The sequence below is a fragment of the Gopherus evgoodei genome, unplaced genomic scaffold, assembly GCF_007399415.2.
Source record: "Gopherus evgoodei ecotype Sinaloan lineage unplaced genomic scaffold, rGopEvg1_v1.p scaffold_31_arrow_ctg1, whole genome shotgun sequence".
NCBI lineage: Eukaryota > Metazoa > Chordata > Testudines > Testudinidae > Gopherus > Gopherus evgoodei.
In genome coordinates, this window is record NW_022059983.1 from 5,606,065 (window position 1) to 5,621,560 (window position 15,496).

The 15,496-nt window shown below is 48.1% G+C and overlaps 1 protein-coding gene across 5 annotated transcripts in view; it reads right to left on the reverse strand.

Moving 5' to 3' along the window:
- Positions 1 to 15,496, reverse strand: part of LOC115640471 (sialic acid-binding Ig-like lectin 13) — an 86,982-nt gene that overhangs the window by 49,534 nt on the left and 21,952 nt on the right. The window lies entirely within an intron of this gene.

Sequence of the window (15,496 nt, forward strand, 5' to 3'; positions counted from 1 at the left end):
AGGGCTTTAAACTAGGTTCGACGGGGACAGGTGAGCAAAGCCCACAGGTAAGTGGGGAACAAGACCTGGGAGATGGGTTGGAAACAGGAGGGAGCACGGGCTATAATGGCAGAGAGGAAGGAGGGTCAGGGCAAAGCTGGGAGGCAAGATCAAACCAGTATCTTAGATGCCTATATACAAATGCAAGAAGTATGGGTAATAAGCAGGAAGTGCTAATAAATAAATACAACTATGACATTATTGGCATTACTGAAACTTGGTGGGATAATACACACAACTGGAATGTTGGTGTGGATGGGTATAGTTTGCTCAGGAAAGATAGACAGGGGAAAAAGGGAGGAGGTGTTGCCTTATATATTAAAAATGTACACACTTGGACTGAGGTGGAGATGGACATTGGAGATGGGAGTGTTGAGAGTCTCTGGGTTAGGCTAAAAGGGGTAAAAAACATGGGTGATGTCGTGCTGGGAGTCTACTACAGGCCACCTAATCAGGTGGAAGAGGTGGATGAGGCTTTTTTCAAACAACTAACAAAATCATCCAAAGCCCAAGATTTGGTGGTGATGGGGGACTTCAACTATCCAGATATATGTTGGGAAAATAACACCGCGGGGCACAGACTATCCAATAAGTTCCTGGACTGCATTGCAGACAACTTTTTATTTCAGAAAGTTGAAAAAGCTACTAGGGGGGAAGCTGTTCTAGACTTGATTTTAACAAATAGGGAGGAACATGTTGAGAATTTGAAAGTAGAAGGTAGCTTGGGTGAAAGTGATCATGAAATCATAGAATTTGCAATTCTAAGGAAGGGTAGAAGGGAGTACAGCAGAATAGAGACAATTGATTTCAGGAAGGCGGATTTTGGTAAGCTCAGAGAGCTGATAGGTAAGGTCCCATGGGAATTAAGACTGAGGGGAAAAACAACTGAGGAAAGTTGGCAGTTTTTCAAAGGGACACTATTAAGGGCCCAAAAGCAAGTTATTCCGATGGTTAGGAAAGATAGAAAATGTGGCAAAAGACCACCTTGGCTTAACCACGAGATCTTGCGTGACCTACAAAATAAAAAGGAGTCATATAAAAAATGGAAACTAGGTCAGATTACAAAGGATGAATATAGGCAAATAACACAGGAATGCAGAGGCAAGATTAGAAAAGCAAAGGCACAAAATGAACTCAGACTAGCTATGGGAGTAAAAGGAAGCAAGACGACTTTTTATCAATACATTAGAAGCAAGAGGAAGATCAAGGACAGGGTAGGCCCACTGCTCAATGAGGAGGGGGAAACAGTAACGGGAGACTTGGAAATGGCAGAGATGCTTAATGACTTCTTTGTTTCGGTCTTCACTGAGCAGTCTGAAGGAATGTCTAGTATAGTGAATGCTTACGGGAAGAGGGTAGGTTTAGAAGAGAAAATAAAAAAAGAGCAAGTAAAAAATCACTTAGAAAAGTTAGATGCCTGCAAGTCACCAGGGCCTGATGAAATGCATCCTAGAATACTCAAGGAGTTAATAGAGGAGGTATCTGAGCCTCTAGCTATTATCTTTGGGAAATCATGGGAGACGGGGGAGATTCCGGAAGACTGGAAGGGGGCAAATATAGTGCCCATCTATAAAAAGGGAAATAAAAACAACCCAGGAAACTACAGACCAGTTAGTTTAACTTCTGTGCCAGGGAAGATAATGGAGCAGGTAATTAAAGAAATCATCTGCAAACACTTGGAAGGTGGTAAGGTGATAGGGAATAGCCAGCATGGATTTGTAAAGAACAAATCATGTCAAACTAATCTGATAGCTTTCTTTGATAGGATAACGAGCCTTGTGGATAAGGGAGAAGCGGTGGATGTGATATACCTAGACTTTAGTAAGGCATTTGATACAGTCTCGCATGATATTCTTATAGATAAACTAGGAAAGTACAATTTAGATGGGGCTACTATAAGGTGGGTGCATAACTGGCTGGAGAACCGTACTCAGAGAGTAGTTGTTAATGGCTCCCAATCCTGCTGGAAAGGTATAACAAGTGGGGTTCCGCAGGGGTCTGTTTTGGTACCGGTTCTGTTCAATATCTTCATCAATTATTTAGATGTTGGCATAGAAAGTACGCTTATTAAATTTGCAGACGATACCAAACTGGGAGGGATTGCAACTGCTTTGGAGGACAGGGTCAAAATTCAAAATGATCTGGACAAATTGGAGAAATGGTCTGAGGTAAACAGGATGAAGTTCAATAAAGATAAATGCAAAGTGCTCCACTTAGGAAGGAACAATCAGTTTCACACATACAGAATGGGAAGAGACTGTCTAGGAAGGAGTATGGCAGAAAGATCTAGGGGTCATAGTAGACCACAAGCTTAATATGAGTCAACAGTGTGATACTGTTGCAAAAAAAGCAAACGTGATTCTGAGATGCATTAACAGGTGTGCTGTAAACAAGACACGAGAAGTCATTCTTCCGCTTTACTCTGCGCTGGTTAGGCCTCAACTGGAGTATTGTGTCCAATTCTGGGCACCGCATTTCAAGAAAGATGTGGAGAAATTGGAGAGGGTCCAGAGAAGAGCAACAAGAATGATTAAAGGTCTAGAGAACATGACCTATGAGGGAAGGCTGAAGGAATCTGATTTGTTTAGTTTGGAAAAGAGAAGACTGAGAGGGGACATGATAGCAGTTTTCAGGTATCTAAAAGGGTGTCATCAGGAGTAGGTTAGATAAATGTCTATTAGGGATGGTCTAGACAGTATTTGGTCCTGCCATGAGGGCAGGGGACTGGACTCGATGACCTCTCAAGGTCCCTTCCAGTCCTAGAGTCTATATGCAAGGGTTTGGGAGATACCTATAACTAAAAGAAACACAGCGTCCTCAGGGGCATTGAGACCATCCCCGATGGCTGGGCCCTCCTGAATCTCGCACCCCATCAAGACCCAAGCCCACTCTGCCCCAGGCCAGGGGCACGTCAGCTCTGCCTCCCTGAGCGTGGGCACCAGCCGCTGTGCATGGAAGCTGGTTGCTGAGCAGACCTTGTACAACAGGAAGTTTCCAATCGGTGAGTTGCTCCACCTCCAGCCCGAGGGCACCAGTTTGGGGCTGGGCGAGAGTTGCGGAGAGCAGGTGAACAGGTGTGATGAAACAGGGATTTTTGTTGTTTTTTCAATGGTTGGCGTGCAGAGGGCGTGGGACTCAGCTTCCCTGGGCATTACTGGTTTAACGAGGTGGTGGGAGAGGGAGTTTGTTGTTACAGAGGGCCAGTGAATGGCCTGGAGGATGGACACCCCAGCAACTAGTGACCTGATGACCAGGAGTCCCAGCCGGTTTGGGCCAGTGGGAGGACAGTGGGTTGTAGGGAGAGGACCCCAGTGACCGGACCAGCTGGTTCCAGCCACAAGGGGACAAAGGACAGATGAGAGGAGGTGGCGGCCCAGGCAACCAGTTTTTCTCAGACAGAAGACAAAGGACAGATGCGGGAGCTGGTGCTATTGGATGCCCAGCTGGAAGGAAGGGTCTCTGGGCAAGGAAGAGAGAGCAGCCAGAGCCCACCTGGAGGCTGGAGAGACCTACATGTGCTGTGCTGAGGGAGGCCAGGCCTGAGGCCCTGAGAGTTTCCTGTGCTGTGTTCAGACGTTCAGTAAACCCTCCTGTTTTACGCTGGCTGAGAGTCGCTCCGGGCTAGAGGACAGGGAGGCATTATTCCCTCTGGGAGTGGAGGCCCCAGGGACCAGAGCAAGGGGACTCCCTGAGGGGGCCCAAGGCGAGAGACAGGTGTGCTAAGGCTCAGAGGGGTGCTAAGGCTCAGGAGACCGAGCAGGCATCAACAATCCAGGGGGCTGCAGTCCATGCGGCAGGGCCAGGGAGAGGGGACCGACAGGCCAGGCCAGGCCAGCTGGGGAAGGCAGGGCTCCAGCCCTGGAGCACCCACACTCAATTCGCCAACCGACCTGGGGAGAGAATCGCTACATCATCCCCATCGAGGTGGGGGGGAAGGAGCGTCTAGGGCTTCTGGGACATGAGCGCTGAGGTGAAACTGGTGCAGCCTGAGGGGGAGGACCCAGACCAGCTAGTGCCCAATGCCAACATGACCCTGAGGGGAGTGTTTGGGCCACTGTCAAGGTGCCTGTAATGAGAATACATCTGAAATGGGGAACTAAGGAGGGCCCCAATGAGGTTGGGTTGCACGATCAGCTACCCACGGAGGTGCTAATGGGTAAGACTGGCTGGCTAGCACTCAGAGTGCCCTGGTCTTTAACCAGAGCCAGAGCCAGCGAGAGACAACATGTCCCAATCCAGCAGTGCAGGAACTCCCAATGGCAGGGAGTGAAGCACAGAGGATAGGGCTTGACAGGGCTAGGCTTGAACCTCTGTCAGAAGGGGGGAAACTGAGGCAAAGCCAACCAGAGCTGTGGCCCTAAACCTAGCAGTTGAATTCCAGACAGAGTGCCCAAGGATCGATCCTTAGAGAAGCTGAGGGCCCTTACTAGCCACAGCAGTGCACAGTCCCAAGGGGAGGACCGCCGGCAGAGATTCCTGTGGGAGAAGGGATTCCTGTACCGGGAATGGGCTGGCCTGGGGTAAACTGAACCTTGGAAAGCCAGGAGGCAGCTGATGGTTCCCCAGAGGAACTGCCACAGACTGTTGTACTCGGCCCATGATATCCACCTCTCGGGATCATCGGGGCATCTGGCGCACCAGGCAGAGGTTGCTGCAGAAATTTTATGGGCTTGGGGACTTTGACAACGTCTGGCAGCACTGCAGGTCCTGTGACCCCTGCCAGAGGGTGGGGAAGGCCTGGGATAATGTAAAGAACTGCTGAGACCTTTGCCCATCATAGAGGAGCCTTTCCAGAAGGTAGCTGTGGACATAGTGGGGCCCCTCAGCAGGGTGACCTGGTTAGGGAAGAAATACATCCTGGTGGTGGTGGATTTCGCTATGCGCTACCTCGAGGTGGTGGCCCTGGCCTCTATCAAGGCAGACACTATGGCAGATGAGCTGCTGAGCATTTTCAGTAGAGTGAGGTTCCCCAAGGTTCCTTATAGACCAGGGGTCCAACTTCACCGCAAGCACTGGAGTGGGGCCAACATGAAGTGTGGGGACTGACACACCTGGGCCTCTGAGTATCACCCTCAGTCCAACGGGCTGGTGGAGAGGTTCAATGAGACCCTAAAAGATGATGCGGAAAACATTTATGGACCAGCACCTGCAGGACTGAGACAAGTATTTACCCCACCTGCTCTTCGCCTACAGGGAAGTGCCCCAGGAATCCACAGGGTTCTCCCTGTTTGAGTTGCTGTATGGGAGGAGAGTGAGGATACCCCTGGACTTGAGTGGAAGGGGAAGGCTGGAGAGTCAGTGGTGGAGTATGTCCTGACTTTCCCAGAAAAGCTCCCTGGCCAAGCCCATGAGCTCAGTGAGAACCTAGCCAGGGCCCAAGGGATGCAGGACTGACTATAAAAGCTGGGAAGTGCAAAGTGGGGATGGCAGAGGTGTCATATCTGGGCCAAAGGGTGAGGAGCAGCCACCTGAAGCCAGAGCTGTCTAAGTGTGGGCAATCAAGGACTGGCCTGCTCCCTAGAAGCGGCAGCAGATTCCAGCTTTCATTGGGATGGCGGGGCTCTACCAGAGGTTTGTGCCCTATTTTAGCCCCATGTAGAGGAGCAGACTCAGCCCTGCGGCGCCTCCCGCTGGCAACTTCTAGGAATTAGCTTGTTCCAGCTCTGGAGTGCCCTCTGCGGGCCGGTGATCTGCCTGTCCTCTAGCTCCCGTGTCCCTCCCTGGACCTGGTGTCCTTTTACATGGGGTGCTGCCCTCTGGCAGTAACCCCTTTCTCTCAGGGTCTCCCCTCCCCAGAAAACTCCCACCCACTATTCCCACCTCGCTTCAGTATAAGGCTACTGCCCAGTCTCTGTCTAGCCCACGCACCTTGGGGCAGACTGCAGTATTAGCCACTCATCATAGGCAAAGCAGTTAGGACCTGCTGCCTTGGCCTACCCCTGGGCTGCCCTCTGCAACCCCTAGTACCTCTTGGCCTTCTGCTAGGCTGCAGCCTGGGGCTTTCCAGGCTGGAGCTCCCCAGCTCCTCTGCCTTTCCCCAGCCCTGCTCCACTCAGATACCCTGTGTCCAGCTCCCTGCAGCCAGACCCTTCTCCCTCTACAAACAGAGAGACTGTGGCTGCCCCTAGCTTCTCTGCCTTTCTAGGGCCAGCTGAGTCTGTTTGGGGCATGGTCTCAGCTGCAGCCACTTCCCTCAATCAGCCCAGCCTAAAAGCTGCTTTCCCCAGCCACAGCCCCCTCCCAGGGCTGTTTTTAACCCTTCAGGGCAGGAGCGGGGGTCCACCCCGCTACACTGCCCTTACGGAGCTGTGTAGGAAGAGAAGCCAGACAGGGTGCTCTGGACTGAGCAGTGCCAGAGGGCTCTCTGGGCACTGAAGGAGGCTGTCATAGAAGGCCCAGTGCTGGTAAACCCAGATTTTAGCAAACCCTGGTGTTCACTGATACCTCAGACACCAGGCTGGGTGTGGTGCTGATGCAAACTGATATTAAAGGGGAAAGACACCCCACTGTGTACCTGAGCAAGTAACTGCTCTCCTGGAAGCAGCACGATGCAGCCATAGGAAAGCAATGCCTGGCCATGGGCTGGGCCCTTAAAAAGCTGCAGCTGTATCTTTTTGAGCTGCACTTTAGTGGGTACACTGACCATTCGCCCCTGATGTGGCTGCACCAAATGAAAGGGGCTAATGCCAAGCTCCTGAGATGGAGCCTGCTCCTTCAGGGGTATGACATGAAGGTAGGCCATGTGCGGGGGAGTGCCAATGTTATAGCCAAGGCCCCTGGACTTCCCCAGATAGCTGGCTAAATTACCAGTTCAGACTCGAAGAAGGGAGAGATGGCATGAAGAGGGGAGGTGGGGAAGATCTTGGTTTTTGCAATGCTTTGCATGCAGAGCAGGTAGGACTCAGTTTCCTTGGGTGTTACTGGTTTAACGAGGTAGTGGGAGAAGTAGTTTGTTGTTACAGAGGGGGGGGGAAGTCACCTTTTACTTATTACTTAACCCAGAGTATGCATTAATACCTGGGGGGTGGGGGCAATCCTCAGTGCATACTTCTTGATTAGTGTTATCGAGGGCAAACAATTCGTGCCTTTACCCTGTATGAGCTTTATACAGAGTAAAATGGATTTATTTGGGTTTAGTCCCCATTGGGAGCTGAGTGTTAAAGACAAGAACACTTCTGTGAGCTGCTTTCAGTTAAGCCTACAGCTGTTAGGGGATGTGATTCAGATCTGGGTCTGGGTTTGCAGCAGGCTAGCGGGTCTGGCTCAAACCAGGCAGGGCACTGAAGTCCTAAGCTGACGGGGTAGGAAAGCAGGGGCAGAAGTGGTCTTGGTGCATCAGGTGGCAGCTCCCAGGGGGGTTCTGTGATTTAATTTGTCACAGGACGAGCCCCCGAATAAAATACAGAAAGTAGGATTTGAGTGGTTCCAAGTAGTAACAGAGAGAACAAAATGAATTAAAGTAAAATAAACTAGAACACACATCTATGTCTAATATACAGATAAGATCCCACCCTTAGAGATGTTTCAATAAGTTTATTTTCTCAGACTGGACACCTTCCTAGTCTGGGCACAATCCTTTCCCCTGGTACAGCTCTTGTTCTAGCTCACATGGTATCTAGGGGATTCCTCATGACGGCTCACCCCTGTGTTCTGTTCCACCCACTTCTATATCTTTGGCATAAGGTGGGAATTCTTTGTCTCTCTGGGTTCCCATCCCTCCTCAGTGAAAAAGCACCAGGTTAAAGATGGATTCCAGTTCAGGGGACATGATCACATGTTACTGTAAGACCCCAAGCCTTCATTCCTCCCAGCCTGACTCACAGGAAGGCCTGCCTGCAAACAGAGCCATGCACCATCAATTGTCCTGGTTAATGGGAGCCATCAAGATTCCAAACCACCATTAATTGCCCACACTTTGCATAATTACAGTAGGCCCTCAGTTACATCTCATATTTCTAGTTTTAGATACAAGCGTGATACGTTTATAGAAATAGGATGACCACACTCAGTAGATTATAAGTTTTGTAATGATACAGGACAAAAGACCTTTTGCATGAAGCATATTCCAGTTACATTATATTCACTCATTAGCATATTTTAATAAAAATCATATAGAAGCAACATCACACCCACAACTGTGAACATTTAAATAGATACAAATCAAACAAAAGGCCTGAAAATAAACATCAATATTCTTAGTTGAATTCTGCCAAGCCCAAGTATATACTATGGTAATCAGCAATGCATATAACTGACATTACTCTTTGGAGTATCGTGGCAGAGTTCTGACCTTGTCCCCATGGGTCCCGCACTTCTTGGCAATTTATCCTAGCCTCAGTGGCTCACCGTGACCCTCTACATAGCCCTTCTCTCTGTAGGGCCAGGGTTACAGTCTACTGAGCCCTTTTCATCATAGGCCAGCAAGGAGGTTGGTGAGAAAACTCACACAGTCTCTGCTGTCTCTAGGGCTTATTTCAGAACAGTTTAGCCTCCTGTCCTGACAGGTGCCTGACTTTCCCTCCCAGGAGGTGTTCCTGTAGTGGTGGGTTGTGGGGAACCCAGGCCCACCCTCTACTCCGGGTTCCAGCCCAGGGACCCTAATGGTAGCAGCTGTTGGCAGCCAACCTTTCACTGCCAGAGTTGCTACATTTCGCTGGGCCACTTCCCCACAGCTCTCCTGCTTCTCCCTTCTTCACCCTTACCTTAAGGCTCCCTTAACAATAGCTTGAGGGTGTCTTCATTAACCAGCCCTTCAGCTGTACTTCCTCTCCTCTCTCTCCCCAGCCTGACCCAAGTGAGCCCTTTTATAGTATTAAAAAGGGCCTTAACTAGAGCCAGATGTTCCCATTACCTTAATGGACTCACCTGACTCTTTCAGGTTAATTGGAGTCAGGTGTTCTCACTAGTCTGGAGCAGCCCCTGCTCTGGTCAGTCAGGGAACAGAAAACTGCCAATCCAGTGGCCAGTATATCTGGCTTCTGTTATTCTGCTGTACCCAACTGGCCTGGGTCTATCACAGTATATACAAAATCAAAGTCCAATTTTTAGACCTCTGCACAGAACTGCAAAATTGCTAAAAATAAACCTGAGAAATGAAAGTAACAAACCCCGCAAAACAGAGGCCCTAGAAATGGCCTTTCCCATCCATCCACAGAGCAACAAGGGCTGGGTTCAGTATTTAGGGGTTCTGTTTCAATAACACAATGCAAAACCTGCTCGAGCCCCCACCCATTAACCTGGGACAATTACATATCATCCCCCGGGTGCCTCTAAGAGGCAATACTTCCCCTCTCGCAAGCACGGAGTCTGAGTGTAGCAAAAGCCTTTTAATAAAGAAAGGAAACAATGGGGCCTTTTGTTGGGGAAACACCACTGTCATAAACAGACAGTTAAGGGTTAAGAAGTTCTCCTAGCCTCGCTGACACCTGACCAGAGGAACCAATGGGGGAACAAGATGTTTCAAGAGAAAGGAGGAAAGTTCTTCCTTTGTTCGATTCCTTAAGTTCTGTGTCGGAGTTAAAAAATCCAGGAATCAACCAGAGTAGTAAGTATTAGAGAAGGAATGAATTAACTTATGTTTATTTCCTTTTGTGATTTGTCTTCTTGCATTAGAGGGATAATCAAATTGGGTTTTCTTTTGTGTAACTAAGGTTTTTGCCCAAGGGAACATCCTCTGTGTTCTGAGTCTGTTGTCTGTGAGATTTCCTTGCCTGTTAATTTCACGGAGGTTTTCATTTCACCTTTTTTTTTCTTTAATTAAAAGTCTTGTTTTAAGAACCTGATTGATTTTTCCTTGTTTCAAGATCCAAGGGGGTTGGATCTGGACTCACCAGGAATTGGTGGGGGGAAAGGGAAATTAAACTCCAATCCTGCCAGAAAAGGTGGGGATGAGTAATTTCTCCTTGGTTTAAGATCCAAGGATTTTGGATTGTGTTCACCAGGGAATTGGTGGGTAAGGGGAAGGAAAAGTTTCCAAATGATTTTCCCATAAATGTGTGTTTAAACCATTTGGTGGTGGCAGCAACCAGATCTAAGCTTGTAATTAAGCTTTGGGGTTCTCATGCAGGTCCCCACATCTGTACCCTAAAGTTCAGAGTGGGAGTGAAACCTATGACAACCACAAACAGGATTCATAACACAAACCATGCGCAAAAGACACCCTCCCCCAGCAAGTAAGTTTGGCAGTATCCTTGTCCCTTCAGGATCTTAAGTCCAGCAACCCAAAAAATCACCCCAAAGTCCAACAACCCAAAAGTTTCTGTCCCTGGTCAGTGCAACCCCAGAGTTCAAAAAGTTTATCTGCAGAGTTTTACCTCCCAGCCTAGGGGGGTGGAGCACAGCAAGGTTAAGGGGCACCTTACATGGTCCGAGTCTGACTGCCCTGCCTCTCCATGGGGTTCTAGTGCAGCCTTCACCACGAGTCACTCCACTAGCTATCCCGCAAGCAGCTCCATCTGTTCTGCAAACTGCTCTGCCCGCTTGTCAGCAATATAGCTTCAGGCCCCCACACTGCACTCAGTGATTTCAGCTCGTTAGCAATTTCAGCTTGTAGTAAGGGTGCCCCAGTGCTGGGACACCATTGGCCCAAAGTAAATTCAGCTCAGCAGTCTGCAACTAGATTCATAATAGACTTAAAATGAGCTCTAACAGCCCACAGTAGACCAAGAAGATGTAATTAGTATTTCAAGCTCTCAAAGGGGCCCATCCCATCAGGTACAAATACCTACCCCCCTTCTCTCAATTCACTTGGTGTTAGAACCCACATCCCTTATCTAGCGAATGCTCCTTAGTTGATGGTGAGTTTCTCGGTCATAAAACAGTTTCATTGTCCTTGATTCACACAATCAGGGTAACAACACTTTATTCTTCCTGCTCCAATAACAGAGAAACTGGGGATCCCACAGCAGCCAAAGTGACCATTTGGGCTGCTGTGGGGTCATGCTAGGTGGGGTGGGTGTGCCTGTGCAAACGAGATCAGCCCCTGATGGTCTTTTCCACAACTTGCCACAATTCACCACCAGATGTCAGGGTAGAGCTCATCCTGACTCTGCTTACATCAGTGACTAGTAAGGAGACACTCCTGTACCTCTACTATTCCTTCCCCAGTTTTCTCTTCTGGTCCCCCTCCTAAGACACATTTCTCTGTGCTCCCTAGGAAGGGTTCTGTTGCTTGTTCATTTTCAAAACTCTGTTAGCTAACACCTGGGACAATTTCCTTAATCATTGACAACACTTCTCCTGTCCCTGTGCGTGAAGGCATGTTACCTTCTGCGGGAAAAGATCTAGTCTTAACTCCTCCCAGTAGCGCAGCTCCCCTGAGCCCAGATTTCCCCAAGTGGCGCCTTTTCCACTCATCCGTGATTTTGGTGGCACGCTGCTCCGCCTTTCGGTGGCCTTGCCCATGCGCCACTCCATCTTTTGACGGCATTTCAGAGCATGCGCAGGGCTGTCAAAATGCCGCCGAGGGACATGTGCCTTTTTTCTCTGCCACTTCTCCTCGGCAGCAACCATGGCTACACCACTGTCCCCTCCCATACTTGGAAGCACCCTGCTTCCCGGTTTTACAGAGTCACAGGAATCCTCACCCACCTCAGTGGTTTCTGAGATCCCCTGCCCCTTCTCTGGGCTCTCCTCTGGGTCACATTTCTCTCTTCTCCCTACAACCAGTCTGTCTCTGGTTCAGTTGCGACTTGCTGGCAGCTAACAATCTAGACAGTTCTCTCCCTGGCAGCATTACACCCCCATCCCTTTCTGATGTGATGTTGTCTCCAACTGCAGTGCAGGAATTGGTCTCAACTACCCTCCCACCCGGAAGCATGTAGCTTCCCCCGCTGCAGAAGAATAATGGAGACTCTGTCCCATTCTTGCCGCAGTTTCTGAGACCTTTCACTTTCCCTCAGGGGTCCCAGCATAACAATCCCTCCTGCTGCAGACAAATACTTTAACCTGAGCTACACGGAAAAAAAATTATTATGAAGAAGCAGTTCAACTAGGAGATGTTCCATTACCACCACAGTCAAAACACTTTCCAAAACTTCCCACGCCAGATGGATTTTAGCTAATGGTATGAGGAGTCTACTTTCACCCAACCCCCACGATCTCTGCCATTTGGCCAGGCAACATAATGGCCTTTGGGACAACACTCTGCTTAACCAGAGAGATCTGTGCCCATGTATCCTTCTGCCCCAAGTACTCCCCGCCATTAATTTTGACAACCTTAACCTGCTCCTTCTCTGGTTCTGCAGAGGCCAATCTACCAATATGATAAGTTTCGATTGCCTGTGGGCTTTCTGTGTTGAGGACAGCAGAACTAACTTGAGCTACTGGTTGCCTGCCAGGGCATTTATTCCTCAGGTGATCAGTGGAACTACATTGATAGCACCTTTGGGGCTCTTCTGCTTTCACAGGAGATTTGGGATAGGAGTTACCAGCAGAGGGATGTTTTGGGGTAAGAAATGTTTAGGCTGCCAACCCCCTAATCTCTTCCCAGGGACAAAATGGGACCCTCCCTGACCAAGAGTTTTAAATCCCCCTTTCTGTGGCCTGCCGTCAGTAGACGCCCAGTTGTGTTCAAAGGCATCAGCTAAAAAAACCATCTTATGCACAGACCTTACGTCTTTGTCCCACAGACACTGCTTCACATCAGCCTTACATATGCTTAGGAAATGCTCTTGAGCAACAAGATCCAACATTACCTCAAAACTCGTCACCTGTTTGCCTCTCACTAATTTTCCCAACAAATCTTTCATTTTGTTTATGTATTCCCCATTACTCATCCCAATATCCCTTTTAAAATCCCCAAATTTAATTCTATATGTTTTTGGGGTAATCTGAAAACTTTGCAAAACAGCATTTTCAAATTTACAGTAGTCTAAAGCATCTTCAATGGGCATTCCATTGAATACATTTTGAGCTTTACCAGTTAATTTCTCAATAAGGGTAGTGTCATAAAATAAAGAGAAGGGTAACAACCTTCCTGTATACAGTACTATAAAATCCCTCCTGGACAGAGGCACAAAATCCTTTTACCTCTAAAGGGTTAAAAAGCTCAGGTAATCTAGCTGGCACCTGACCAAAAGGACCAAATAAGGGAACATGATACTTTCAAATTGGGGGGCAGGGAGGCTTTGTTTTGTCTGTTCTCTCTGTCTGTCTGTTCTGTGTGCTTGCCAAAAACAAATCAAGAAAGCAAGCAATCCAACTCTATAAAAATTAGTAAGTACTAGCAAGGAAATGTGTTAGCTTACTTTTATTTTGGCGTGTGATTTTCTCTGTGCTGAGAGGGAGGTGTATTCCTAGTTTTCTTTTTGTAACTTTAAAGTTTTGCCCAGAGGGAAATCCTCTGTGTTTTGAATCTCATTGCCCTGTGAGATTATTTTCTATTCTAATTTTGCAGAGGTGCTTCGTTTACCTTTTTTCTTTCTGATAAAGTTCTGTTTTTTAAAAAATCTGATTGGTTTTTTAGTGTCCTAAAAGAGCCCAAGATTGGTTTGTGCTCATCTTGTTTTTTCTCAAGCCTCCCCAGGAAAGGGGGTGTAGGGTTTGGGGGGATATTAGAGGGGAGTAGGAACTCCAAGTGGTCCTTTTCCTGAGTTTTGTCTAATCACTTGGTGGTGGCAGCAGTACAATGGAGAATTTGTGCCTTGGGGAGTTTTTAACCTAAGCTGGTAAAAATAAGCTTAGTGGGTCTTTCATGCGGGTCCCCACGTCTGTGCCCTAGAGTTCAGAGTGGGGAGGGAACCCTGACAGGTAGGAACTCTGTTATCATCAGGGATTTTGTGTATTACACACAGCTTTTCAAAGGTAGTCAAATATTCAGCAATTTCGTCCTTCTCTCTGTATGCAGTGCATAAGCATTCTCATTTGTTGATTTTTGGAGTGATGGGAGTTGTTGGGGTCAGGACCATCTGGTTCTGCTTCTCTAGAAGGCCCAGCTGGTGTGTGTTTGTGTTTGTTCTCTCTGTCTCTCTGTCTCTCTCCGCCCCCCCATAGCCCATGTATGCAGCCTCCTCCTTGACTGCCTCTGCCTCCACAGCCCTTCTGCGTGCCACCTCCTCTCCTTAAGCCTCATTTCTGCCTGCCACATTTCAAACTCGTTTCCCTTCTCTGCCGCCTCCAGTCTGGCCAGCTCTAGCTTTGTAGCTGTTTTACTGGTAGTCATTTTTCTCCTTTCCTGTGCTTATTTCCCTCACCTTAAATAAACAAACAGAAAATATCAAACCGGTGACCTTCTCCTGACTGCTCTTAGCCATTGAATTTAGGATTCACTTCAAATCACACATATCAGTGCTTAAAGTGTGAACTCTATTTGGAGTAACAAACCACACATACACCCTGCTGGCTGCATCACTGTGGCATTCCCCTGGTGTTATCTGGACCAGTGATCGGCTAGGCCACGCCAATCATTAACTCTGGGAGCCAGCCTTACCTCACTCTGCTGTGAGAATCCCCATCCCCGGGCTGTCACACACGGCCTCTAGCATGTAAGCTGCTCCTAGCACGCAAGTGAACACTTTTGGCCACTGCTTGGATTGTGCAACTGAATGACACTAGCCAATATCTCCCGTCCCAGACACAACCCTAGGAACCTTCATCTTGCAGCGACCAGTTTTGCCCGCTGGACGCTGCAAGCTTATATGAGTTCGTCAATTTAACAAAGAAATTGATATGTACCAGGTTTGTTATCCCAAGGGGAGTCTCTGACCTGCTTCAAACCAAACGCACTGCCTCTGCTAGAATAAGCAAACAAATTTATTAACTACAAAAGATAGATTTTAAATTATTATAAGTCAAAGCACAACAAGCCAGTTTTGGTCAAATGAAATAAAAGCAAAACACATTCTAAGCTGATCTTAACATTTTCAGTGCCCTTACAAACGTCGATGTTTCTCACCACAGGCTGGCTGGTTGCCCTTCATCCTGGATCTCCCCTTTGATAAGTGCTTCGGTCACTTGGTGGTGGTGTCTGTAGCTATAGGCAGAAGAGAGAGAGTATGGCAAACATCTCTTCCTTTTATCATGTCCTTTCTTCCCTCTTGGTTTTGCCCCCCCTCCCAGAGTCAGGTGAGCATTACCTCATTGCAGTCCCAAACTGACCAAGAGAAGGGGGGTGACTCACTCCAGAGTCCAACAGATCCTTTGTTGCTGCCTAGTCCGGTGTCCTTTGTTCCTGTGAGGCTGGGCTGGGTTTGTCCCATACATGCCCTGATGAGGTGTGAACTGCCCCTCTGCTCCTGGAGAGTTTTTGCCTGGGCTTGTTTTAAGTCATGAGGACACATTTTCAGCCTCATAACTATATACATGAAATTGCAACCTATAACATCACTATAACAACAATTCTCAGTGCATCATGAGCCTTCCGAAGACACCCAACATGACAAACTTTGCATTGGATACCACACAATTGTCTGACCCAATACAGCCATTCTTATGGAGAAATGTGGGCTTAGTGGAACTA